Here is a 24,726-nt window from a genome sequence, read left to right as displayed (position 1 = left end):
AACCCTTTGAGAAACATTCCAGCACCATTGCGTGTGAAGCTTTGGCTTGTGTTTGGGCGACCCAGAAGTTTACAATGTATATCTGGGGCCACAAATTAGAGATTTGTACTGATCACAAGCCACCCACTTTTATTTGTTGCAAGGTTTCAAACTATACCATGTCTGCAAGGTTAACTTGATTAATTTCTAAGTTACAAGAGTATAATTTTGACATGAGACATTCAAGGGGGCAAACATTTTCAAGCTGACTGTTTGTCACGGATGTTGATGGAAAATGAAGATGAGGAGGATGGGAAGGTAGATAAAGTTAAAGTGCGTTGCAGTGCTAGATGCAGTTGAAAATTGCAATTCAGTTATCTCAGAGCCAGAATGGAAAGTGGCTTGCTCTAAGGATGCTATTCTGTCCAAGGTTTTGGAATATTCTTCTACTAAATGACCAGAAACGAGAAATTTAGAGATGAGAAATCTTAATTAAGGATGGTTTGGTGTTCCGGGGAGATAAGTTCATACCTCCAGGTTGCCTAAGAAAAACTTTAATCAAGATTGCTCATGAGGGACATTTGGGGGGGTCTAATACCTGCATGAGGATTAAGCAACATTACTGGTGGCCTGCCCTTGATGCCCAAGTGAGAAGTATGGTGGATGGCTGTGAAGAGTGTTTGATCTCAGACAAGCACTGGAAACTTTCAAATTTACCTTTGCATCCCACGGAGTTTCCTGAGAAACCTTGGGAAAAAGTCAGATTGGATTTTTCAGGGCCTTACAATATTCTAGTTGAGTCATCGAGATATTTGATTTTAGCTGTCGATTATCATTCTAAATGGATGTATTACAGATTTGTGGACTCTCCCACCACAGATAACACCATTTCTTTTTTGAACAAAGTATTTTTACTGGAAGGAACTCCTAGGTCATTAGTAACAGATAACGGGACTCACTTTGTTTTGGATAAAATGGGTACATTTTTGAAGAGCCACGACAATAAGCATTTGAAGGTGGCCATGTACTCCCCGGCTTCCAATGGGCTGGTGGAAAGGGACAGTAAAGTACTTAAGGAAGGGATCCAAACAGTGCTGGACACTGGTCGGGACGTAGGGACATTTTTGGAAGAAAAAGTGTGGAATTATAACACTTCACCACACTGTACCACTGGTGTCACCCCTTTTGATCTTCTAAGAGGTGGAAATGCCAACACAGCTTTGCTGCCAGTTAGACAGTGGTGAATTTGCACGCCTTGTCGCTGGTTGTAGGAACGTGGCATATGTAATGAGAGCAAAACAAGAGAAAATGAAAGGAGAGTTTGACAAAAGTAGCTCTTCTGCTTATTCTGAAATTGGGATGGGCGATAGGGTTTTATTTAAAAAACCATTCAAAGTTAGAAAAGGAGAATCCGTATTTTCGAACCCTGACCTAGTTTGTAAGGTTAGCAAAGGTGCTGCATTTTTTCAAGGTAAAGGCTGGTGGAATAAAAGACAATTGATAAGGGTGACAAAAGAACAAGCTAATTTAATTAAAAACAAGAAACACCCCATAGCGGAACATGAGCTCGATTGGACCCATTGGTTACATGAGCAAGAAAGACAAGGATCCTCAGGCGAGAATGTATACTCGCCAGACGATCTGTCTGTTGGTAAGGCGGTTGAGAGAGAAGCAAGTAATTCATGGAGGGTGTTATATCAGAAAAACTTCCTTCCAAGTTCAAGGATTTTGTTACATATTAATGCTGGCTAAGATATCTTTGTTTTTATTATTTTTGTTTGTATAAGGGGGGAGGTGATGTAGTGGTTTAGTATTTATTGTAATTAACTGTTATATCATTGCGAATGTTCTGATGTTCTCTCCTGTGCATGGAGCGTAGGTCCTTAGGTGTTTGATTGGATAATAACCTTGAATTTGTAAAGCGCACAGTTACCTCCAAAGTGGTCTCCCGGCGCTGGGGGCCCTCGGGAAGATTAAGCGAGCTATTGCCCAGTGTCACATGGCGATGGGCTGATCTGCTGCCGGCGCCAGGGATCGAACCTGAACCCCGTGGTCCGGAGTCAGGCACCCTGGCTGCTGTGCCACACCTCTTCCACAATACAGTCAGTTGCTAACAGAGCCTCCAGGGAACACGGCTCCTTGCCGTGGCTGAAGTTGTAATACGAATAAACCAACTTTCTATGAAAAGAAAACGACCTCTCGTCTGGTAATTTATCTACTACAATCAGGAAGGGCAGTACCCATTGAAATAAACTGTTAAACTTGCTGTTATATGCGCTCCATAATTTTGTGTCATCCTAGGATCAGAATACTGTTGTCTTCACATAGGGTGGGCTTTTGGTAGTGCATTCTTCTTCATATGTTGAACTGCGTACACCCGTCATATTGAATTGTAACATTTATCTATATCGTTCCTGAAGTACACGTTGGGATTACATGTCATGGTATGCTAATATAATCGGAAAGGGTTTGGGCGGGATTAGAGCATTTGTTTATTTTAGTGGAAAGGTTATAGCACTGTTTGGAAGTTTGCAGCAGAGTATAATTCAACCACCATCCTTTCTTTCTAGTCCTGGACATCTTTCAGTAGAGTGGGAGCAATGGAAAGAAGGTTTTGAGTTGTATTTGAAGGCCATTGAGGGGGATGATTTTACTTACAAAAATAAGTTTGTGTTATTAAAACATTGTTTGGGTCTGGAAGGTAGGAAAATATTAAAGCATCTTCCACATCAGACTCACACGTTGTTTGCACTTATACTAAAGGATTTGGTATTGATTCTATTGTCGGATTTGCTTCAGCAGCATGGGTGTTTCTCAAAGGACCTTGCGCCCAGGAGTATATGGAGAGGGGGGTTCCGCAAGGAGGATGGGGGGAGGGGTCACGGGGTGTAGGGAGCATGTGGGAGAAAAAGAAAATAAATAGTGTCCTCAATCAACCGTGTAGTCGTTTTACCCTGATGAATCCTTTTAGAATTCTTAGTCTTTCTAACTACGGGATCCAATGCAGTCTCAATGCAGTTTCAATTTGATGGGATCAGGAGGAAGCTGATCTTATTACTTGATAAAAGAGTACAAATTTGGTTCACTTCACCTCATGGAATGTAAATGGGGTGAGGTCTATGAGGAAACTGGCTCGAATTATGGAATTCCTTAAGAAATCCGAGGCTAATGTCCTCCTGCTACAAGAAACCCATTTAGAAACAAGCATTTGCAATGCAATAGGTCTCGCAGCATTAAAGTTTGAGTTACTGGCATTGTAAATGACAATGCTTTGCATAAATTTTTTTGGGTGTCCGTGTGTGCATGGCAGTGGTGGTGTCTGTGTGTGAATGGCAGTGGTGGTGTCTGTTTGTGCATGGAAGTGGTGGTGTCCGTTTGTGCATGGAAGTGGTGGTGTCCGTGTGTGCATGGCAGTGGTGGTGTCCGTGTGTGCATGGCAGTGGTGGTGTCTGTGTGTGTGTATGGCAGTGGTGGTGTCTGTGTGTGTGTATGGCAGTGGTGGTGTCCGTGTGTGAATGACAGTGGTGGTTTCCCTGTGTGTATGGCAGTGGTATGTCCGTGTGTGCATGGCAGTGGTGGTTTCCGTGTGTGCATGGCAGTGGTGGTTTCCGTGTGTGCATGGCAGTGGTGGTGTCTGTGTGTGAATGGCAGTGGTGGTGTCTGTTTGTGCATGGAAGTGGTGGTGTCCGTTTGTGCATGGAAGTGGTGGTGTCCGTGTGTGCATGGCAGTGGTGGTGTCCGTGTGTGCATGGCAGTGGTGGTGTCTGTGTGTGTGTATGGCAGTGGTGGTGTCTGTGTGTGTGTATGGCAGTGGTGGTGTCCGTGTGTGAATGACAGTGGTGGTTTCCCTGTGTGTATGGCAGTGGTATGTCCGTGTGTGCATGGCAGTGGTGGTTTCCGTGTGTGCATGGCAGTGGTGGTTTCCGTGTGTGCATGGCAGTGGTGGTTTCCGTGTGTGCATGGCAGTGGTGGTGTCCGTGTGTGCATGGCAGTGGTGGTGTCCGTGTGTGCATGGCAGTGGTGGTGTCCGTGTGTGCATGGCAGTGGTGGTGTCTGTGTGTGCATGGCAGTGGTGGTGTCTGTGTGTGCATGGCAGTGGTGATTTCTGTGTGTGCATGCCAGTGGTGGTGTCCGTGTGTGCATGGCAGTGGTGGTGTCCGTGTCTGCATGGCAGTGGTGGTGTCTGTGTGTGCATGGCAGTGGTGGTGTCTGTGTGTGCATGGCAGTGGTGATTTCTGTGTGTGCATGCCAGTGGTGGTGTCCGTGTGTGCATGGCAGTGGTGGTGTCCGTGTCTGCATGGCAGGGGTGGTTTCCGTGTGTGCATGGCAGTGGTGGTTTCCGTGTGTGCATGGCAGTGGTGGTTTCCGTGTGTGCATGGCAGTGGTGGTTTCCGTGTGTGCATGGCAGTGGTGGTTTCCGTGTGTGCATGGCAGTGGTGGTGTCCGTGTGTGCATGGCAGTGGTGGTGTCCGTGTGTGCATGGCAGTGGTGGTGTCTGTGTGTGCATGGCAGTGGTGCTGTCTGTGTGTGCATGGCAGTGGTGATTTCTGTGTGTGCATGCCAGTGGTGGTGTCCGTGTGTGCATGGCAGTGGTGGTGTCCGTGTCTGCATGGCAGTGGTGGTGTCTGTGTGTGCATGGCAGTGGTGGTGTCCGTGTGTGCATGCCAGTGGTGGTGTCTGTGTGTGCATGCCAGTGGTGGTGTCTGTGTGTGCATGCCAGTGGTGGTGTCTGTGTGTGCATGCCAGTGGTGGTGTCTGTGTGTGCATGCCAGTGGTGGTGTCTGTGTGTGCATGCCAGTGCTGGTGTCTGTGTGTGCATGCCAGTGGTGGTGTCTGTGTCTGCATGGCAGTGGTGTCACCAATAACGCTGCCAATTCCACACCACCCCCACCGTCCATTTATTATAGTCGAATGGAGGGTATTCTTTTTATCACTTTCCCATTTTGGGACATATTTTTTATTTAAAACGGTGAAATGTATGAGATGTCTGTATGTATTTATTTGTTTAATTGTTTTATGGCTCAAGAATCCGAAATAAACAGATTTGGATATTACCACATCACAAGGGACAGCAACATCCAAAGAAAAGTCCATTGTTGAACAATCCTAAAGAAGTCTATTTACCGAAATAACACAAGGATCATGATGAATAATTAGACCATGCATTCATAAAAGAATAATTTGACACCCTGGAAAATAAGACGGGTAATTGAAGCTCAACAACATTTTTTTTTTAAAATCTTTCATCGGAGGCCACTAATGAACCTTAGAGGCTGGTAGTATTTATACGCAAAGAGCATCTCGCTGCATGCGCCAGGACTCTTACCTCTGCAGCTGACGCCGTCAGGATGCATGCCTTGGCCGTATGACGGGGACACATCCTTGGGTCCAAGCACCTGCCCACTCTCCTCGTGGTTTGGCAGAACGGCGGGGCACAGGTCTGCAGCTTCAGGAAGGAGTTCTGTCAACAAAAGCTGAACATCGAGGCTAAGACAGAGAAGAGCAGGTGCGTGCACAGAGGTGTGTCAGCTCCCTTTGCCGGTTTCGTCTGTGTCTAGTGGCCGCTCCTAAAGGGATTCTCACAACCAGATGAAATGTTCAGCATTCCATGTGGGCGCTGGGATTCTGCCGTTATGAAACTCCTCATTTAAATAGATTCGTGACACGCGTTAGTGGTGATTCCGTCAGCAGCACCCAAAGGCTCTTATTGACCAATCGGCCCCTGGCGGGAGGGGGAAGTACAAAAGGCGGGGGAAGGGCGCCCACGGAACTGTTGTGGTGACGCGGTGGCATTCAACGCGCATTTCATTCAGTAAGCAGGCTTAGCGTGTAGCGGTACTCCCCGCCCACCATTCATAACCAGATCTTAGAAGGTAGCGAAAGCAACCAGCCGCCCGGCCGGCCAGCCAATTGCATCGCGGCCGGCCGGAAGTCCCGCCTCCTCGAGCACCCGAGAAAGGAGAGGAAAAGTCTTCCCGCGGCCCGGGGCTCCCGTGAGCTGCGGAGTGCCCCGGAGCCGCCTGCGCAGAGGAGTAGCTTTTGTCCCACGGCCCCGGAGAAGAGCTGCAGAGCCGAGGAGTCACACCGGGAGCAAAGAGAAGTGCTGCGGAAAGAGCCCCGAGGAGCGGGAGCTCTCGTGTAGCCCCCGCCAGCAGAGCCCAGTGCCGGTGAGTGTTGTCAGGTGGGGGGGAGAGCCGCGGCGGGGGCGGGGGAGGGGGGGAGGTGTCTCTGTATGTATGCGGCGGCCGGGGGCGCTTCTGTGTATGCGGCAGGGGGGGTCGGGGGGGGGGAATGTCTCTGTATGTGTGCGTGCGTGTGTGTAGGTGCGCTCCTGCGTGTGTGCGGCGGGGGGGGGTGCGCGCGTGTGTCTGTGTGTGTGGCTCTTCCTGCCTCCGTGTGCATGTGTGTGTCTGTGGCAGGGGACATGCACGGCGCCGGGCTGGGCGTGCGCGCTCACGAGGTAGAATCTCCAGGAGGAGAAGCTCGTGACAGTCTGCAGTCCTCATTCCCCCGAAAGTGACAACATTAGTTGTCTCCCTAGACAGCAAAGCTTCGCTTTGCTTTCGTCTAGGCGAGACCTAAAAAGGGAATGAATAAGCGCATTTAAAGAATGCGCCTGGGTTCAGGACATTGCCTGTTCGGATCAGAGAGGTAGTACAAGGGGAGTAGCTGTAATCATAAGATCTAACTGTGGCATCAAATTAGAAAGTTATCAGACGGACACATATGGGAGATGGGTATCAGTCAAGGTAAAGATCCAAGATATGATATTAGTTTGTGCCAGCTATTATGGCCCGAAGGAGGACAATTCAGACGCATTAATTAAACTAGAATCTGCCCTTTTGTTAACTAATACCCCAGTGGTGATTTTAATATAGTTCAACTGATAGATTTGGACAGAACCTCCAAAGCAAAGTATGTAAGCCCACCTAAAACAACGGCTGTCCTTAAAACTTTGAGCCAGTAATTAAATTTAGTGGATGTCTGGAGAAATAAGATGGGTGATAAGAAGGACTTTACCTTTTTTATCAAGAAGTACGGCCACCACTCCTGTACTGATATTTTTTAGTAGATCAGGAGTTATTGACGGGGTGGTAAAAATCAACCATCTCCCAGCTATTCTCTCTGATCACTCTGCTGTGTACCTCTCTTTGAGGTTATAGGACAAAATGGGGATAACAAGATGGGCTCTGGATAGGACAATCTTGTTAGAAGAGGCAGTTATATCCAAGATGCGAGATGAGGTTACGGCCTTCTTTAAAGTTAATATCGGGTCAGCAAAAAGTCAGATCATGTGGGATGCTTTCAAGGCTTTTTTGAGAGCATAAGAACATAGCCCAGCCCCATACTGAGTAATGAGGAATGGCCTTGTGTGTCTTTTGTTTTTACTTTGTCATGAATAATGTTCCTTGTTTTATATTTTACTATGAGGGGTTTTCATGTTGGCTCCTTTTGCACAAGCATAGGCCAAAGTGACATTCTTTGTACAACCTGATGCAGGAATAAACTAGATATTCAGTTTGAGCTCAGGGGCTCATTTGCATACTCAGCACATTGTCTTAATGGCAGTTGAAGCATGCTTCCCATGTTTTTCTAACCACACCCTAACTGGAGAACTCACCCAAAGAAACAGTATAAAAGGCCCCACATTACAACAGAACTCGCTTGTGCTTGTTGAATCCTCTTCCTCACCTGATTTCCAGAGCAGCTCCAGTCCCTTGTGTTTCTCTGCCGTCTTCAGGGCACCTTCCCAGCGCAAGAAGTGTTTCGGCGGTGATCCAGCTTCGGCAGGGTTTCCATGGTGACACCAACGCAACGAATCTTCCTTTCCGCTCCCAAGGGGAAACCTGTCTGATCTGCAACAAAAGGAAAATAGAAATCATAAATCATGTAAGATCTTTGAAAACGCTCGCATAGAGAGAAGCGCGCATAAAGGAAAAAAGGTTATTACCAATTCCATTTGTTTTGCGAGTGTGTATTCTTTGATTTTATGAACATAGTTTACAGAATCAAGACTTTGGTAATAACGAAGGAGCTACAAAACTGAAAGAACAGATATTTGTGCTTAATGAAACTTCTGATGACGTACCTTTGAATCCCTGAGCATAATCCGGGACTCTTCTGTCGCCTCGATCACAAATCTGAGCATGAAAAGAAAACACAAGAGGAGAAAAAGAACTTTATTGAGAGCATATGAAGACTCAGTGAACATTGTGAATACTATTCGTATGTTTTTGGAAGTTATTATTTAGAAAGTTAGTGCGAAGGTCATACTATATAGTGTACTGGAATAACAGTGCAGGTCAGTGATTGTTGTCATTTTATTTCCACAGTTTTTAAGATAAGGATAATAGCATTTTGTCATAAAAACTCCTTATGGTGAATCAGAATCATGTTTTATACAAAGGTATCTTCTTGACTAATGTTATAAACATATAGAGTAAAAGAAAAGACAAGAGGAGTGTCTTATTTGTTTATTATTTTGTCCCATTTTTCCCCATTCCCCTGGGAATCTATTCTTGGCAAACTGAGTTGTACATCCAGTTGGGCTAGTATAGGTTTTTAGGGGCGGAAGAGAATTAGTGTCTCATCTTTCAAGTTGAACAACCTGGATTTCAGGTGAGTGAAGGTTAACAGTATAACAGGCGATATAGCAGATACAAATATAAAGATAGGGTTGGAAATATGCAGGTATATGGGTAAACCATATAAAAAGGATATCTCGCCCGGGAGGGAAAACATCAACGAGTTTTTAAAGAATGTCAAACTTCCATACTTAAATGAAAATCAGAGGGAGTCTTTGGCTTCTGAGATCAGTGAAGAGGAGATCCGAAAACAGCTGAGGAAGATTGCTAGAGGGAAGGCGGCTGGGCCAGATGGCCTTCCGACTGAGATCTATTTGTGTCTTTTAGATAGTATTGTACCTGTCTTTAAAAAGCTTTTTAACACTATTTTGACGGAAGGGGAAGATCCTCCATCGTCCTGGGCCGAGGCAACTGTGGTTTTAATTCTGAAACTAAATAAGGATCCGCTGGCGGCAGAGTCTTACAGACCAATATCCCTGTTGAACACAGATTATAAGGTGTTCACAGGGATACTGGCAGCCAGGGTCGCTAAGATCATCAAGAGTGTTGGGCATAGAGATCAGAGGGATTTTATCCCTGGAAGGCAGCTCAATGAGCTAACCTTCACAATGCTTGGGGTACTAGACTTGGCTGAATCATATAACTTGCCAGTAACAACGGTGGAAGTTTATGCCTCTAAGGCTTTCGATCAAGTTCACTGGCCCTATCTTTGGGTGACTCTAAAGACTTTCGAATTCCCTAACAACCTCATAAAAGCTGTTCAACTTCTATATTGCTCACCTAGAACTAGGGTTTTAGTAAATGGAGACTTAACGGACTAGTTCAGTATTATGCGAGGAACAAGACAGGGCTGCCCTCTCTCCCCTCATTTATTTATTATCTATATTGAACCGTTAGCAGCCTGGTTTGGACAGGATAAGTCTATAGCCCCATTTAGATACGGAGACATCAATGTCAAATTAGCCTTATACACAGATGATCTTATCCTGTCTTATCCTGTACACTCCGAACTCCGAGAAGGCCATTCCCAAACTGATGGCTAATGCAGAAATGTTTGGAAAGGTATCGGGGTATAGAGTAAACAGAGATAAGACTGAAATTATGGAGTGGAAATGCTGCAAATGCGCTATCTGGGTATTACAATTATCTAAAAATGTGCAGATGTGACTATTGTCAATTGGAGGAAGATCAGTCAGGATGTAGGGAGATTGTTGGACAGGTGAGCAAATCTTCCCCTTAACTTATATGGTAGGGTTAACCTTATCAAGATGATTGTATTGCCAAAGGTCACTTTCCTTTTTAATTCTATACTGTTATCATTTGACAAAGGTGAGATAGCAACAATTACAGGGTAAGATTGGTAGTTTAATTTGGGCCTCGAAGGGCCCCGGTATATTTTGGAAAAGATTGCGGAGAAGGCTGGAGATGAGGGGTTTGGCACAACCTGACTTGTTGGCATATGCTCATGCTTTTCACTTTAAGAATTGTCGGATGTTGTTAGACAAACCTGATGATTCTGCGATAGGTATTCTTTATGGGGCAATGCTTAGTGAGTTGAGAGAAGGGCAAGAGCAATTTCTTTTTAAGTTTAGAGATCCAAATTTTTTGAGAAAGTAAGACTGAAGACTTTGTTGGAGGCTTTGAAAACTTGGGTCCTCATACGGAAAAAACTAGGAGTGTCTTATTATTCGGCCTACGCCCGAATATGGGGCTCTCCAGGAACCCCGGACTGTTTAAATGATCTGCTCACCTTACCATTGAAGCATGCGGGAATTTCCCGTTGGGGTGATTTGAGATTGGGAACGGATTTGGTTGGTTGGGAAACTCTGAGCCTATGCACAGGGGGTCAATTAACCAGATTCAAATTTTATCAACTTTCTGCTTGGTGGGTTAGTCAGGACTGGGATGAGCAGAGGGACGATTCCTGCTTAAATCAAGCAGCGAAAGTGGGTACCATTAAGAAGAAGATCGCTTTATGGTATCGAATCCTGGTGGAAGCAGAAGATGTCCTGGAAAAGGATATTCCATAGCTCTGGGGCGATGATCTAGTAGATGTAAATCTGAGCGAGGCCTGGATGGCTTCATTTGCATTGCTGCGGGAAGTAGTCAAACCTGCCTTTCTTAAACGCAATCACCTTTTCTCTCTCTACAGGGTGTATTGGTCCCCAGCAAAACTAGTGGAACTCTCAGGAACACAGTATGTTTGTCCAAGATGTCGAGATCCCTCAGCGGATGACCTCCACATGTTTTTAACATGCCCAGAAATGTCCAAATTTTGGACTGAACTCTGTAAATCTTTATCGGAAGTCACATGCGTACAGGTGAGGATAAGTCCTTTACTTGTATTCTTTGGAAGTTGTCACTGTAGTATCCCCGTTACAAATAAGAAGGTTGCAAGACTCATCTTTTATGTGATCTTACTGGGGAGACGGGAGATTTGTAGAGCATGGAAATAAGATGCCCCACCCCCTTTCTTGGAATGTAAAAAGAACATTATATCTACAATGATTAAGACAATAAATAGCTGTCGGTCCTGTTCCCCTTCTTTTGTATGGCATACCATAGAAGGGTGGGAGTGGAAGCAGCTTGATTACTTGAGTGGAACGACTCCATCCCCGGACGGTCTCCGGCAACGAAAAGGGTGTATAGCCAACAAGTAAATTGGCAGAATGAGGACACAAAAAAACCCCAAACAAACAAAAAAAAGAGTATGCCTCTATGCCTAAGATGTTGGATGTGAGGTTTAAACCCCATAAAAATGTAGCTATGGAAAGGCATTAATTCTACAGACGTTATCAAGTGCCGATGAATCTGTGAAAAGTTGTGGGAACTCTAAGAACCTCATCAGCAATGTGTGAGTATAAGGACTTTGAGGACAAATTGATCAGGGATCATGTAGTGGAACATACAAATAACAGAAAAGTCCCAGAAGTGTTGCTAGCTACTCACAATGTTACTTTGAATAAAGGTATATACTTAGCTGCTGGCATTGAAAGTACAGCGTCCTACATGGCAAATGTCCATGTCCCAATAATCAGCTAAAGAAGTGGTGGCTGAGTTGACAAATAAAAACTCTAAGAAGAGCAAGGTCAAATCAAGGAATTTGAAATATTATAGGTGTGGCAATGCCAATGACTTAGGAAATGGGATTGTTTTCCCTGCCATTGATAAAGTGTGTGCTATTTGTAAAAAATTTGGACATTTCACAAAAGTATGTAAATCCAATGGGAAGGAGAAGGAAAAGGAGAAACAAAGGGGCATATTTAAAATAAAATGTCGGAACATGGAGCTGTGCCAAATTTGGTAGCATTTACAAAAATATGGCACACACCTTTGTTTCCACTAACGCAGAAAAAGCTGGCTGACGCCAGCAGAGATTCCCTGGCGCAATGTTGCTAGGGAGCCTGAGTTCCACATAAACAATCAATACTTGCGATTTGTACCTTTGTGTGTGCCACAGAATGAAACACACATGGAAAGAGTAAAAAACAAGAAGAAATGATTAATTTCTCCACATATCGCCATTCTAAAGCCTGGTATTGCATGGCATTAGTTTTTGGTGCTGCCTCAGCCTTGTACATCTGGGTCAGTGTCAAAAAGCAATGGGTGTTGCAGTGAAATGCCCACAGCAACACTCATTACATTCCCCTTTGTCGCAGTGGATTGCAACGGAAAGGGACATGTTTACAAGGTGGCATTAAGCCACTTTAAGTAGCTTAGCGCTTCCTTGTAAATATAGAAAACGGTACTACGCCACAGGTATGTCAATAAAAAGTGTTGCTCTGGTGGCCGTGAGGGCTTGTTAATATGTACCAAAAGGTTTTCAGTACTGTGGAGGATTCTAGATCCTCAGAATCTAGTGATGAACGTGTCATTTTGTATGTCGCAGATCAAATGCAGACTGTTTCCTCAGATATCTCCACCACCAAAAGATCTTATTGTTAGGTGGATGTTTAAGGTGTGAGTGTGAACATGATTGCTGACTCAGGGTCACCTTTTACGCTGAGTTGAGGAAGAGGACTAGAAAAACTTTCAAAGCAAGAATATTGTTATCAGGAAATCAACTGTCAAACTGGTGGCGTACAATGGAAATCACATAGAGGTTGTGAGGGAGTTTGATGCTGTGTTATGTTTCAAAGGGAACACATCGAATGCCACTGTATGCATAGCCAAATATGGTCATCTTTATTGGGTTGGTTTGGAGTGAGTGAATAACCACTGAAGATGATGGCAGAATAATGGCTGAACTCCCAGGCCCGGCCTACATCCTATCAAACCCACTTGTTCACAGTGACATCTCACTGCACCAACCACCATCCCTGTTGACCTCTGAATTCTTCCATTGCTCGTTCAGTGACTCTGGATGGTTGTGGGGCTCAGACTGGTCAGACCTCGCCCTTCTGGCATGGCCTGCCGTCTACCTCCTGTGATTTGCGGCTGTGAGGAGACAAGCCTGGCTCGCCGCAAGGGGGACACCAGAGTTACGCTGTGTCTGCCACTAGCCTAGCTTGTCTCCTGAGGTCTGCCCCAGGAAAAAATGCAAGGTGGCCCTGGTGGGCTTCAGATGGTGCTGTGGCCTGCCCAGGCCGGGATAGGCCTGATAAGCCGGAATCCGTCTGGCAGTTGGCAACTGGGGGGCCTGGCTCCTGATGGCTGCCTGGGCCACGATACACCCCAACGCATCTATTGGTGGTGACTGGAGCACCAGAGGAGGACCAACGACAATCCCATTATATCAACACAATTACCTGGCAGGTGAGGAGTGGCGGAGGCGAAGGGGTCCTGCATGTGTTTGGGCATGCAGGCGGGCCGGCACTCACTGCAAATAGAGATTGTGGACTGGAGAACCATGCTGCCGCCATGCTTGAATGGCTGCTGTGGGGCTTCCCATATGTCTACCCTGCGCCACATTGCCTTGCTTGGTGGACACACGACACTCACCTCTACTGGAGGGTCCCTGGACCATTGTGGGACAGTGACGAGGGTGCGACCTCCCTTGAGTCGGGTGGGACTTATACAGTACTGTACTTCACTGGCAGTGGCGGCTTGACCAGGCACAAGTCTGACCTGCAATATTGATTGGAGACAGTGAGAGTGCCGTACTTGGGCTCCCAGATTTCCAAACAATACCAACCTGGGACCTGAGCTGGGAGCAGACACCTGTTGCAGGCTGCAACTTTAATACAGCAGGGCGCCACTGCACAGAGGGCCTCATTAAATTGTTGACTGTCTCTGGCCTGGTTGAGGTCTTTGCCCTTTTCAGAGTTTCTTCTTGGGCCAATACATGTAGAGCCTTCTTATTCTGCAGGACTACCAGGGCACTCACCTTTCAGTGTGACAGAGCTGGAGGACTCTAACCATATGGCAGCTTGTTCAACAATGATGATCCACACTTGAATATATATTACAAAAGGCACTCATGCCAACGGTGCTGGGGCCCAGTGCTCCCCCTCGGCCCCCAGCACTCACTAGTACAACATAATATACTGTGCCTCCACAGCTTTGATCCACCCAACATTGCTGGCACATCTGCCCTACTTTTAAACACGATAAGAGACCTGAAGAGGTGATCTCATCTAAGTGCTCCATTGACTGCCTTGGTCAGGGGGTGCTGTGTTGGCCTCACCATCTTACTGGTTCCTATTGCCCCTTGTCTACGGTTGCACATGCTACCACTTCAATCACCCCAGAGGTGGATACAAATGGCCCTATTGTCGGTATACCTGGCAAGTCCCATGGGCCACTAGTGGCGAACTGGAACTGCCCCCCTCCGCTGACTGCACTAATGGAAATGAATATTCCATAAATTATTATTATTTGGGTACACATTCCAGCCGCGGCCTCTGCGCTGCACCATGATAGTGGCGGTGCCCTCACAGGCGCAGGCTGAGTCATACCTACCTTTTGCCCTTTTGCCCACGTGTCATGCTACCCTTGCCAGCATAGAATGGGTCAAACCAAAGCCAGAACAACTGAACCATCAGTGCACCACAATGCTCCCTCTCCCTCCCCACATGAGGATTGTGTCCCGCCAATTTTAACAAACACTCACATGGACATGCTGGATATCATCTTATAAGAAATCAATCCGGTACTTAAGACTAGCCATTGAACAACAAATTGGCACTCTCACCACAGATCTTTCACTCCTTAAAGATGATCATAAAAAGATAAACAATAGGGTCAACATTAAGGTAATTGCCATATCATCACTGACCCCATGACAACAGAAAACTACAACATCTCTCCTTAAGCGTCAGGTTGCGATTCTCCAGAACCGCGCTGAAGACATAGAAGGGCAGGTGTGCCATAATAATGTAAGAATTACTGGTATTCCAGAGGGAACAGAAGGACCCAACGCCACACAATCTATTCAAGATTGACTCTGCACCAGAGTGACACCAAATGGCCTATCTGAACTGCTCACAGTGGAAAGGGCACACTGTGTCCCAACAAAGAGGCCTAATCCAGGCCCAACATCATGACCATTTGAGGCCCATATATTGAACTACAAAAATGGGAACACATGTCTCAATAAGCAAGAGAAAAAAAAACATTCTAATGTCTTTGTGTTCCCTGACTACACGCTCCCAGTACAGCGTAACCGTGCCTCTTTTCAAGCAGTCAAAATTCAGCTTCATACCTCTAGCCTCAGCTAAACCGTCCTGTTCCTGGCTAGTCTCAAAGTAATATATGAACAGAAATCCTACTTTTTGAGGTACCAGATGAGGCATGGGACTGGATAGAATGACAGTTCCCTGACAACTGGAGACTACACAACCAACGATGTCGGCAGTACAATGCCTACCTCGTAGTCAGCAGAGGAGAACCCCCTGGAATAGAGGTAGGAGTGGGGTTCTATCCCCTCAACAAGCCCTTGCAGGCCAAAAGACTGCAATACTTTCAGCAAGTTCCCTCTGGGCCGGCCGACTATCATCAGTCCGAGGCCTTCTCTGAAAAGTGCTTCCAACACAAACTCAGGGGCAGTTCAGCGCTTTTCCCCACAATCACCACTCATGACTTGCTGGACTGAGGTCTCTGTAAGTTTTGTTCCTTTCTGGGCCCCTCTTATATGCACATTGTGGTTGTTTGTTTGTAAATCCCGTCACATCTCTGATTTGATCACCCCAAGCGGCCACTGTTGGACACTGCTTAGGTGGTGGCCGACAAATATATAACCTCTAAAACGATCCCTCATTCCACCACGGTACTAAATTGCTAGGCCTGGGAAGATGTCAGGCCCCGGTAACACCACCGTCCATAATCTACGTTGACAAGCAGCACATCATGGAGCTCAAAGGCGATTGCACGTACTGTCATGATATGCTCTGTTTTGTTTTGTAGTTTTGGTCGAACGAGTTTCCATTGCTGTACCTTGTATTAGAAATGGTTTATGTTTTGGTTCATGATTGTGGGGATAATACATTGTCACTTCTGAATTATATTCTTGCTGTTGTCAATCTCCATCTCCAATCACAATGTACATGCTTGTTCCTGTTTGCCAACAATGTTTGTTCCGCATAACTATATCATGGTCACTTGGAATGTCAGGGACATGGGATGTATACAGAAACGGTACAGGATACTTGCACAATTTTATTGTCACAAGGCACATGTGCTGAGCTTACAAGAGATTAATCTCATAGCAAGTGAGACCCTCAAAATCTGTAAGAAATGGAGAGGCCAACTCTTTCACACTTCTTACTCCTCATTCGCTCGATGATATGGTTTATTTTTTTTTAATCCGATTTTTATTCAAGTTTTACAGCACAGTTCCCCCCACCCCCCATGAGGACAGGTACCCCTTATTGTTACATACATAAGTAATTAGGTACATGAAATAGAATACAAATTAAATAGGGAAAAGAAAAAAAAAACACAAAAATTCTGAAAACACATAATCAACAATTTCTTCTGTAGTACATCGATAATAACACATTATTATGCTCTCACGAGAGAGGTGGAACATTTAATATTTTAACAGCGGTTGCTCCCATCATTCCACTCAATGTTCCTGAATCCAGTCTAACAGAGGTGCCCATATGTTCATGCCCCTCCTCCGGATATTACGCCCTTTTTGCCTATAAATGGCAACCTCTAGGCTGCATGTCGCGAGTAACCAGGCCCTCCATTGAGGAAAGGATGGTGGTGTAGGATCTAGCCAAGCTGATGCAACGCACAGCCGGAAGATGGCCATCGCAACAAAAATCAGCCTTTGTATCTGTTTTGGACAATCATTACTAGATATGCCCAATATGACCTCTTCGGTTGTAATGTTAACCCTAACATGGGCTATGTCCGAAAGAAAGCCAGATATTTTGTTTATTAAATTTGTTACGTGGCGAACATATGGACAATGTCTGCAGCGGGAAGCGCACATCGTGGGCATGTAGTGCCCTTCCCCGTCCCCCACCTTGCTATTTTATACGGGGTGTAATATAGTGAAAAATAGGTCTTGTAAAATTGCGCCTGCAGTATTATAGACATTAAACAGGTAAGTGACATTTCATATGCATTGAGAGGGATTCTGGAGGAGACTTCAAGTTTTGTCTGCCATGCCGTCCCATGTTTCTCCATATCATCTGGTAGCAAAGCATTTAATCCTTTATATCTCGCTGATTCTTGGAGGCGTGTTACTACACAGATTTTCTATAGTTTGGCATGTTTGAAATTTAATACGACCTCCCCCTTTCTTTAGTAGAAAGTCTCTCACCTGGAGGTATTTAAAAAAATCCCTATTGGAAATATTAAAGTCTGATTTTAATTCATCAAATGATTTAATTCCCCTGACTGAAAAAAAGCATCCGAGCTGTCTTACCCCTGATGCGCATCATCTCTGCATACAGGAGTCATGGAATATCTCTGGGAGATCCGTGTTCTGTGCCACAGGGGTATAATAGGAATATCGGCCTAGACCAAGTAGTTTTTTAACCTTCCCCCATACCTTGACGACACTAGAGATAGTCTTGAATTTCACTTTTTTCAGATAGTCGTCATTGATATGTCTCCAGAGACATCCGGCACTCCCATTCCCCAGAATGAGTTCTTGTGCAGTGGGAATGTTTGTTCCGCCTGGATAAGCAATTACAAGTCTCCTACTATAATTCAGCACTGTAGCCCAATAGTAGAGCTTAAAATTAGGTAGGACCCATCCCCTACGCTCTCTCGGTAACATGATCCATCTCAGTGCTCTGCGTGGTCTGTTATATCCCCATTTAAACCGTGAAAACAAAGTGTCTATATTCTTAAATACTTGTGGGGGAAATTCTAAGCAGATCGCCCTAAAAAGATATAAAAACTTGGGGAAAAAAAGCATCTTCACTACATTAGTTCTACCTCCAATGGTTAAGTGCAAATTGTTTAAACTGAACAATTCTTTCTTAGTATGCAGTATAAGTGGTTCCAAATTATTATTAACAATGTTCTCAACATCAGCACTAATACTGACACCCAGATATGTTGCCTTAACAGTTACTTGCGGGTCGCTCATCATGATCCTAGTGTTAAGCACAATCTGTGTCTTGCTGAAGTTTAGTTTATACCCCGAGACTCTACCGAAGCCTTGCGCTTCATTTTCTATCCGTTTCAAAGCGTTTATTGGGTCTCCTGTGACAATGGCGATATCACCAGCGTATGCAAAACATTTTGTTTCTAGACCACGCACACATATAGGAGGGATTAGCACATCCTTTTCAAGCCTGTGTATAAACCAATTAATATAAATGGCAAAAAGGAGGGGCAAGCAAGGGCACCCTTGTCGCGTCCCCCTGTTGATGTTAAAATTGTCGGAAAGAACCCCATTGATCAGTACCCTGGCACTAGGGTTAACATAGAGCTGTTGGATTGCTGTAATAAATTTCACTCCTATGCCACAGTTTAACATGGCGGTCCACAGGAACTTCCAGGAGACCCTATCAAACGCCTTCTCTGCATCAAGCAGTATAAGCGCCATAGGGTCTCCTGTTGTCCCCGTGTAATCAAAGAGAGAAATGACTCTTTGCACATGATCAATCGTAGATCTACCTGGTACAAACCCATGTTGTCTTTCAGAAACTATTTTATGGATCAGTGGGGCAAGCCGTGCTGCTAATAATTTGGAATATATTTTGGAGTCCCCATTAATCAATGTGATAGGTCGGTACGACCCCATTTCCTGGGGGTCTTTGTTTTTAGAGAAAACAATTATTTTAGCTAGCGACCAGGATTTCGGTGGATTCCCTCCCTGAAAGATATATTGAAAGAGTTCTGTCAAGATGGTCCTAAGTTGTAGTGCAAACTTAATATAGAACTCAGTAGGGATTCCGTCCAGACCTGCAGCTTTCCCAGTAGCTAGAGAGTTCATGGAGAGTAGAATTTCCTCCCAACAGATTGTGCTGTCTAATACCTCCTGATCTTCAGTTCCCAGACCCTCTGTAACGGATGGGTCTATATACCTTATGGGATCCTCACATTCATTCTCATCTTCGTAGTATAGTTTCAGATAAAATCCCTGGAAAGCCTTTCTAATATCTGAGGGGTCTGACTTCTTACCAAGTCCAGGGTCCTTAATTTCTTTAATTAAAATGATGGATGTCTCTTCCCGAGTTCTAACAGCTAATTGGTGTCCCACTTTTTCGCTCAGTTCATACATTCTCTCCCTGCCGATGCTAGCTCTGACGATCGCTTTCTCAATTAGAATTTCAGAGATGCCGTTTTTGGCGATTGCCACCCTGTTTACATCCCTATCTGTTGCCTTGTCCTCCTGTACTGCCTTAATCAGATCTTCTTCTGCTCTACGCAGATTTTGCTCTAGAGATATCATTTTTTGTCTCTCTGCCTTGTTGTGTCAAAATGGGAACCACATAGTTTCGCCCGTAACACATGCCTTCAAGGTATCCCACACCATTTCTATTGAAGTGGACCCCAAGTTAACCTCCAGAAAGGCCGGAATCCAAGTTCTCATCTGGAGGCAATATTCTTCATTATTCAACAACGCTCTTTCAAAAGTCTAAATATTACCTGTGGGTATATCAGCCCCCCCCTGTGATGGTAAGTTCTAGTGGATTGTGGTCAGAGAGAATTCTAGGATGTTTATCTATTTGGCAGACTGATTTTAAAGTATTAGACATAAACATATAATCAAGTCTTACATGCCTTGAGTGTGGATGCGAGTAATAGGTATATCCCAGGTCTCCCGGATGTTTCGCTGACCACCCGTCTATTAAGCCATGTAGCACACACATATCTTTCAAAGATTGAAAAACTTTTCGTTTCCTACCATGGAATTTAAACGCTGGGTCATATGGCCAATCGCCTGGTAAATGAATGTTTAAATCTCCACATACAATCACGGGGAGAGGCCAGTGTACCAGTTCATTGGATACTTTAATCAAAACCTCCGGGTCATCGCTGATATTACCGTATATTGTGCATAATGTCAGCTTGCTTTTCCCTTTATTATAACAGCACTCAGCTATCGCATATCACCCATATTTGTCTGCTATTCAACGCGATAATTGCATCCCCTCTCCTTTTGCTAAAATAGCCAACCCCCTCGTGCGTGACCCTTGCGTTGTGGCAGAGATAAGTCGATATCCGAGTGTTATCAATAAGTATTGTTGTGACCCCTCAATGTGAGTCTCCTGAAGACATATAATGTTTGCGCCCGACAGTTTGAGTCCCTCCGCCACTTTCTGCCTTTTCTTTAAGTCATTCAGGCCACAGATATTCAAATAAAGTATTTTTAATTTAGCCATCCTGATCTTTTAAAGTCACCGGATGAGTTATGTGTGATCCCTGAATACAGCCTACTCTTCTGAATCTCCTTTCCTTTTTTTCCCCCTGTAAACACCCTGTGCCCTTTGTAGAAATCCCAGTCCCTGTCCTCCCCCATCCCTCGACGCTCCCTCCCACCCCCACGTTTATTGAAGCTGCCAGGCTCAACCTGAGCCTGTGTGATGACGTCTGACTAACCTCCCCCACACCCCACACCACCTCCCTCCCTTATGTTCAAATTTGCACCCTATACACAATAATACGACAAAATAAAAGATAACTTATTGTTTTTAAATTCCAGCATAGCCACACTGTTTCGGATCCTTAGTCTTCATTCGCATTAAGCAATGTCATATTAGTGTCATAACAGTCAGTTATTTACTATCTTCCCCCTGCTGCACTGTTCTTCTCCTGGGTAATATCCTATAGGGCCTGCTGTGCCTGAATTTCCGAGGTAAAAAACAAGGTCTTGCCCTGTGAAATCACTTTTAGTTTAGCGGGGTTTTGTAGAAAGGCTGTGGCCCCAGCTTTTTGGAAGGGTGTTATCAACTGTCGCAAGCGCCAACGTCTCTCTACTGTCGCATGCGCGAAATCTGGCTTCGTGAAAAAGGAATAGCTCCCCCAGTTCCGTTTCTTGTTAGGTCTAGCCAAATCATACACCGCCTGCCTTAGTAAAAAGTTGCCGTAGAAAACCAGGATAACTCAGGGAAACGACTGGTCTCCTCTAGGGTGCTTGGGGAGTGAAAAGGGGAATCTGTGCACCTGCTGTATTTCTTTATCCCAGTCCCAGTGTGTAAGCTCGGGAAACGCTTTTTTAAAGAGATCGATTGTGAATGCCCTGATGTCATTCCCCTCGCTATTTTCTGGGATGCCTAGGATCCTTAAGTTGTTTCTCCGTTGGCGATTCTCTGCCTCTTCCATCTTCCACATTATATCTATAACAGCACTATCCTGTGAAGTCACCTGAGTTTTAAGAGTTTAAACCGTGCTCTCCAATATCTCCATGCGGGTTTCCACCATGCCCAGTCTTTCAGCGATATCCGTGCAAGTTTTCCCAACTTTCCGCACTGCGCCTTGGATTTTTTTTCCTGCGGCTCTAGCAATCCGACTCTCCGCCTTGACTTCCTTTTGAAATGAACTCAGGGACTGAAAAATCATTGCAAGTGTTGGTTCCATTGTATTATCTTGAACATTGCCTAGACTCTGGGCTCTCTGCATCCTTGCACTATCTGTGGCTGAATCTTTCCCTCCTGTTGTGCAGAGTGGCTGCGTGTCCGAATAGTCCCACCTAAGGTCTTGATCTTCCTCCGTGTCTTCTTGCAGCCTTGATCTTTGCCCCCCAGACACCCTTTTGGATCTTCTTCGTTTTTTTTGGCTATCTTGTTGGGTTCCGTTACTTGTTGAGGACTCCTCGCCGCCCTCTCCGCTGCTATCACTAGAAAGATGTGTGTTTTCTTACCTTCCTGATTCCTCATTAACGGAATAGAAGGTCTCTGCAGGGTCTGGGGATGCATAGCCTTTTTCCGTTTCTGTTTCTGTTTCCGTAGTTTCAACATTGCCACTGTTGGCTGCGTGAATCTCCTTGGTTAACTGCTTAGACACCCGTGGGCTATTTACCCCCTTTGCTGCCTCACATGGGGTGTCATCCAGTTTATCACCCGTGCGTACTGCGGTGCTCAATCCGGTGATTTCCGAGCTTGAGCCCCAAGATTTTTGCACTTCGCTACTGACCGCCGTATTGGTGTAATACCTGTAGTGCCTTTGTTGTCTTTGTTATCTTTAACTGGTGCCGATTCATCCACATCCCCTGACCCCAGCATTTTGACCGCGCTCTCCGTTTCAATTGTCAAACTGTGGTCTGACACAGGGTTCCCCTCAGCTACAGAGACATTACCCAAGACCTTGCTAGGCTTGCCTGAGAAGAGACTCGTGATCGCTGTCTGTTTTTTATCTTTCAGAGGGGCAGGGACGTTGTATGAGTTCCCAGCTGGAGGTTAAGCTTTTCTATTCCAATGTTTTTTCTTACCCGTATCCACTGCGGGGTCACGCTGATCCTTCCGTGACTTGTTCTCTGGTTGCGGGGTTGTCGCAGTTGTCCCAGGAGCCGGTACAGTTGAGCGTGTCTTGCTCCGCGCTCCACCTCAGGCTGCCATCGCACTCCACGAGGGCTTTTCCGCGTTCCTGGCGTGCCTCTTGTTCTCCATCTCCTTGGTTTCCTACTGCCTGCTACGGTTGCTAGGCAACCGGCCAAGAACTTCGCTTTCTCCCCAGACGGATAGTAGGAGCCGAGTTAATGCCTCCCAGCGCCGGCTGCAGTCCGATGATCGATGCCGCTTGCTTCTTGCTGCCACAATGTTGCCGCACGATCGCTTCAGCTCACGCCAGCAACAGTAGCGGGTTCCCAACATCCGAAGCCTGGGCCCAGGGTGCCTTTACCCGGACAGCAGGACGGTTCAGGATGAGGTGGTGTGGAGGTGAGTTACAGGAGATCTCACTCAGCCGCCATCTTTCTTCGCCTCTCGACTCTAACATTACTATTCCCAGTGATATGGTTTAGAGCAGGTATTCCATGTACAGATGTGGAAACCAGGATTGACACACAAGGGAGCTATGTTGTCCTCGGTGGCACACTTGATGGTACACCTGCAGTAATAGGCAGCATATGTGTCCCTAACCTGGAGCAAGATGGCTTCTTAGCTCACATAGCCACAGTTCTAGTGGACTGGGTACATTACCCCAGGTTCTTGGGAGGGGACTATAATGCTGTATTATATATAGATCTAAATAAACCGCAGCCCCTCTTCCTGCTGCTGACTTGGTGTGCCAAGCTAAGGCCCTGCATCAATAGGCAGCGGGATGGTCCCTCACTGATGTTTGGTGTCATTGCAATGCAGGCATGCATGAATATTCATATTACTCCCCCTCTCAACTACGCCACACACCGCACAACAGGATGCTGTGTACAGCCTCACTCCAGCCCATTACTACTCATGCAATATACTTTGGAAAAACTCTCTCAGATCATAATCCCTTGGAGATAACACTTCATGGAGCCGTGTCCCTGCTTCCATCCCCACCTGGCGTCTCCAACCTCGACTATTATAGGATGTGGTCTTTCAGGACACATTGAACACCACAATAGACAATTATTTGACTGAGAACACCACTCCACTTCATCCTTTGTAACAGAGTGGGAAGCATTTAAAGTAATAATACAAGGGACGTCCATAGGAACACTGGTTGGGCCCTCAGAGAGCTTACTCGAGTGAAATAGAGTTTGGGACGCCTAGAGAGAGCAGCTGCAGATAGTGATGCACATGCGGCAAAACTACAAGAAGCCAGGATCGAATATGCTGAACTGTTAAAATGTGTGCGTGTAGTTGACTAGAAGGTGCATATACAAAGGACCCAAACTGAAGCTGATAAGTCGGGCATTACTAACCCACTTGATTAAACCACAACTCATGCCCACCCGATCCTCACAATCCCTATGCCCCACAATACTCAAGCTCCTTCTCAACTAGAAATCAATACGGCATATGCCATTGGGCTCCGGATCCTTGAAACTCTGATGTTTTGGAAGGCCTGATTTAACCATAAGTGATGAACCTAACAACCCGGTGTTTCTGTGTAGCGGTGATGTGCAGCTGAGCATCGGTTTAATAAAAATAATTAAAATAAATAAAGAAACCAATAAGGCATTTCAAGATTTCTATTCAGCCCTGTACGCAGCCCCCCGGCTGCTGACTCAGCTGCAATTCAGTGTTTCCTGGACCGTGTGATCCTCCCTGAAGTGATGACCAAGGAGCACAATGCTCTGGGAACCCCTATCTTGGTCAGCGAGATTCAGGGTTCGATTAGGTAACTACCAGGTATAGGACCCCCTGCTCTGATGGCCACTCCACAGAATTCTACGCCACATTTGGCACCCAACAGGTCCCACAATTAGAAGGTCTCTATAAATCCTCCCTGGATACAGGTATCTTACCCCAACACAGCACAAGCACTGGTCACATCCTTCGTAAAAACTCACAAGCGTCGCTCCAACATGTCTTCTTACAGGCCTCTCTCCTTACTCAATTCTAAATACAATATTATTGGCAAAATTCTGGCTGGATGCTTACTTTCCATGCTTCCCAAAATCCTTTATAATGGTCAATGCAGCTCCATCCCCATTTGTCATACTTTACTTAATATTCATCGATTACACCGTGTCATAGACACTGTGCGGGGGCGATTTTGATGGTCAGGTTGTTTGTCACAGGACTTACGACAAGCATTTCATACAGTAAGTTAGGATGTTATGATCGCTGCTCTAAGACATTCATCCTGCCTACATTCGGTGGGTACAACTGCTGTACACTGCCCCCACAGCACAGCATTTCTCCACTCCCTATGATACGTCGTA

The 24,726-nt window shown here is 45.6% G+C and overlaps 1 long non-coding RNA gene across 1 annotated transcript in view; it reads right to left on the bottom strand.

The window, feature by feature from the left end:
- The window catches only part of LOC144807814 (uncharacterized), a 31,989-nt gene extending 23,867 nt beyond the window's left edge, over window positions 1-8,122 (bottom strand). The window contains exons 1-2 of the long non-coding RNA XR_013606457.1: window positions 8,069-8,122; window positions 7,672-7,835 (exon numbers count right to left, since the gene is read on the bottom strand). This is a non-coding gene — a long non-coding RNA (uncharacterized LOC144807814). The remainder of the gene's footprint in view (window positions 1-7,671; window positions 7,836-8,068) is intronic.
- Between the last annotated feature and the right edge of the window lie 16,604 nt (window positions 8,123-24,726).

This window comes from Lissotriton helveticus, chromosome 1_2 (assembly GCF_964261635.1).
Source record: "Lissotriton helveticus chromosome 1_2, aLisHel1.1, whole genome shotgun sequence".
Taxonomy (NCBI): domain Eukaryota; kingdom Metazoa; phylum Chordata; class Amphibia; order Caudata; family Salamandridae; genus Lissotriton; species Lissotriton helveticus.
Note: the sequence above shows the minus strand (reverse complement) of the source record. Positions and strands in the feature narration are given on the sequence as shown.